This window comes from Octodon degus, unplaced genomic scaffold (assembly GCF_000260255.1).
Source record: "Octodon degus isolate 3935 unplaced genomic scaffold, OctDeg1.0 scaffold00046, whole genome shotgun sequence".
NCBI classification, from domain to species: domain Eukaryota; kingdom Metazoa; phylum Chordata; class Mammalia; order Rodentia; family Octodontidae; genus Octodon; species Octodon degus.
The window spans coordinates 9,452,934-9,457,190 of NW_004524622.1; the positions used below are offsets into that span (position 1 = coordinate 9,452,934).

General features: G+C 41.1%; 1 pseudogene; it reads right to left on the reverse strand.

The window, feature by feature from the left end:
* LOC101592419 overlaps positions 1-1,954 on the reverse strand; it is a 2,411-nt pseudogene extending 457 nt beyond the window's left edge.
* Positions 1,955-4,257: the final 2,303 nt, after the last annotated feature.

Below are 4,257 nucleotides of genomic sequence, written 5' to 3' on the forward strand. Positions count from 1 at the left end.
CTGCGCCGCCGCCTCCCGGCCAGCTCCGGGGCCGCTCGGTCCGGCTGGCTCGTGGGCTCGGGCGGCGGCGGGGCCCAGAATGAGTTTAAATTTGCGATCCGACTTAATCTCCCAGGGTCTGGGATTGCAAATGTGCACCACCGCACTTGGCTCTTACTGTAAGTTTTTGAATTAGCTTTACTTTTCTGACATGGCATAGCACACCTGTGGGTTTTTACGTTTTCCTCTTGGAATGATGTTTGTGACATCAAAGCATGGTTTCTGGAATCATGATTTTAAGTAATACACTTTTTATTGTAATTAGAGAATGATGTCACTAGATGTCACTCTTTAGCAAAAAAAAATTGTCCCAGTTTTGGTCAGTAACTGGTAAGTAATGGCAGGCAACAGAAAAATGCAGTCAGTAGTACTTTAGCCATACAAACATAGTTTTCTGAGTTTCCATCCGTGCAATGTATTAATCAGATACTGTTGATTATTCAGCATTTTTAGCATTTCTTAGCTTCACAGGTATAAGGTGATTTTCAATGTTAGTTGAACCAGAAAAAATTAAGAGTAACTGATTTTGAAAGTGAAATCCAAAGCCCTAAGATCATCGATCAGTGAAAATCAGATGGTTTGTGATATCATTGCTAAATTTTGTGTGACACTGAGCAAATATTTAATTTTCATTAGTGCACCAGGGTGGTAAACATTTCCTTTCTTAAGCCTATGTTCATTAGTATATATTTAATATATACACTACATTTTAAGTATACAAAGGATGATTGAAAGATATAATGAATGCTTAATTTTTTAAAAAACGTATTACAGTAAAAGATACATTGCTAAGTGTTTGAGGTGAGGGAGAATATTTTGAGGGGGCTTAATAGTAATGTGTCTTTTAGGGTGATACACTTTAAAAATGTAAACTTTCACTGTATGTTATAATCACACCAAACTGATTGAATGTTTATGACAGTTTCTGTCCAGTGAAAACATTGCAGTGTTCCCATCCACCTTGCTCTCCAGACTTAGCAGCGTGCACCTTCTGGCCTTTCCACAAATTCAAAATGACTGTGAAGGGCAAAGATTTTCAATCAGTTCAGGACATCAAGGCGGCCACAACCTTGCAAATAGACACTTAATGAACAAAACTTCCAGAATAGTTTCCACAGGTGGAAAGAGGGCCAGGGAGACAGCTCAGCAGCATAAGCACCTGCCTGGCAAGTGCAAGGTCCTGAATTGATCCCTGGTACCAAAAAGAAGAAGAAGGAGGAGGAGGGAGAGGGGGAGGAAGAAGAAGAAGAAGAAGAAGAAGAAGAAGAAGAAGAAGAAGAAGAAGAAGAAGAAGAAGAAGAAATGGGATTTTTGTATTGTCATATAATATATTCCTGAAATATAATTTCTTTACTGAGCTCCTATTGGTACTGTATTTGAACAATTATAATTGGATTACTACTATTAAAACCGAAGTATCACCAGGTGTGGTGGAGCACGCCTGTAATCCCAACACTCAGAAGCTAAAGCAGGAGGATTGCTGTGAGTTTGAGGTCAGCCTGGACTACAGCATGAGACACAGTCTCAAAAAAGAAAACTAAATAAGTACATAAAACCAGCTGGGCTTGGAGGCTGCAGGCCTGTAATCCCAGCACTTGGGAGGCTGAGGCAGGAGGGCTGATGGCTGGCAGTTTGAGGATAATGTGGGCTACAAAATGAATTGAAAGCCAGCACTACATAGTGAGATCCTGTCTCAAAAAGTCCAAATATCTATATCTCTATATCTATATCTCTGTATCTCTAATATATAGAGATGTAATCAGTATAAGTACTGCACGCTAACTGATTGCGCCACTGGAGCTCCACAGATATATCATATATACATACAGTGAATGTTAAAAGTTTTTAAAATGTATTTCAATAAAAGACACATTGCCTCAATTCTTCCCAAAATACTTCCCCTTACCTTGAACATAATTCCGAGGCCAGCCTGAATTCTATCTCAAAAAACAAAAACAAACAAGAGTCAGAAGTGTGAACTTTTTTGTGTGTGGTGCAGGGGACAAAGTGAATTCTGGGCACTGCAAGCACTAGGTAGAGTGCTCCTCCCTGTGCTACATTCCTAACCCCTCTGTATGGACCTTGGAAATAAAAAGAAATAAAACTTAACTTAGTATTGAGAACATTTTTATAAAGATTTGTAATATACATAAGTTTAAAAAACAGCTTTAAAAAAATAAAATGGGCTGGGGAGATAGCTCGGTAGAATAAGTGCTTGCTTGGCAAGCACAGGGTCCTGAGTTCAATCCCCGGTACCACAAAAATAAATAAATAAATACACAAATAAAATTTTAAAAACAGCTTTAAGGAGAGGGCTGGCCAAATAGCTCAACGCATTAAAGTGGCTGCAAGTAGGTTTTATCTCCAGCCTGCTGTTCTGGCCCCACTCCCAGGTCGTGCAGCAGGCCTGTAATCCCAGCTCTTGGGAGGCTGTAAACAGGCGGATCACTACAAGTCCGATCTAGTAGTGAGACCCTGAACACCCTGTAGACCCTTCCCTAAAATACAAAAACTATGGGGGCTGGGGAGATGGCTCAGTAGAATAAGCGCTTGCCTGGCAAGCACAAGGGCCTGAGTTCAATCCCTGGTTCCACAAAAATAAATAAATACAAAAAATAAAAATAAATAAATAAAAATAAAAACCAGCTTTGATTAAACCTAAAAATCTGAAGATTCAAGAATGCAGTAACTCTTAAATCTTATACCACTTGAACTATCATGATGTAAATACTTTATAAACCTTTAATTTTGCAGGTGATGGTAGCCAGGGCCTGTAATCCCAGCTATTCAGGAGGCTAAAGCAGGAGGATCACAAGTAGGAGGCAAGCCTGGCAAGCCTGGCAAGCCTGAGCGGTTTATTAAGATCCTATGTGAAAATAGAAAGTAAACAGCGGTGGGAATGAAGTGAGGGGTATAGAGCTTCCCTAGAATGCTCTACAGGCCTGGATCAGCCTCCAGCTGGGAGGGGGTCAGACCCTATTTAATTTTTGAAGAACATTTATAATTGATTTGTGATATTTAAAGTAATCAAAAGCACAAATGCCCAATCAAGACACTATAATATGTTAATAAGCTAGGGTATCATCTTTTTATTAGCACTACTAGTTACTAAAATTAAGATTGTTATAAGGATAAGATTGAGGGGCTGGAGAGATGGCTCAGTGGTCTAAAGCACCTACTTGGAACAAGCTTGGCAAAGCACAGGGACCGCGGTTCGATCCCCCAGCACCACATGCCAGCCAGCCCCAGCCCCTGGTGGGCTGAGCTGCCCCCCCCCACACTAAATGTTAAAATAAAAAAAAAATTAAAAATTTTAAAAGGATAAGATTGAAGTGATAGGGGCCAGGGAGATGGTGCTTGCCAGGCAAGCTCAAGGGCCTGAGTTCAATCCCTGGTTCCTCAAAAAAAAAAAAAACCAAAAAACAAAGATTGAAATGATAGGTGAAACAAATAGCACTCAGTGGTATGAAAATAGTATAAAACAGTGTCTGGTTTAGGACACTGACTTTTCATTTTATTTAACACTTGTTTTACTTAAACATAGATCTTTCTGTTTAACTTATTTTTCGATGATTAAATGTAAAGATTTGTTAACATTTGCATGATTAAACAGTGGAATCAAGGTATGTACAAGGTGCATATTTCATGTTATAGGCCGCTTCTAGCTCTCTCTCTCTCTCTCTCTCTCTCTCTCTCTCTCTCTCTCTCTCTCTGTGTGTGTGTGTGTGTGTGTGTGTGTGTGTGATGGGAAATCCAGAGAGCAGGCTGGGAGTGGCACAGTGAGGGCGGCCCCTCGGGCTCCCCCCCCCCAACACATTCATTCACAGAGAATAATCAGGCCTTACGCAGTTGCTCCCTCTACTCCAGTAAGGCTTCGCCAAATCTCCCAGAACTCGGTAAGTTCAAAGCGCAGGGAAAGGATTAAGGTTGTAAGGACTAATACGAAAGGATTTTGGTTCTAAGGATTAATACGAAATGATTTTGTTAATAGTGTACTGGTGGGTGGAGAATAGAGGGTGCGAAAGTAGCGATTATGAGGCATCATTTTGCTATGGTATTTGCACTGGGAAAAGTCTCAATGCACAAATGATTTCAAAATGATTATCTACGCGCCAAGCTGTCTCCCCTAGGAAAGCTCTCCGGAGGGGCCCCTCGCAGCCCGCTGCAGCCCACGGGAGAAATAAACCAGACTCCGGCAAGTCGGGGCTCCGGCGTCGG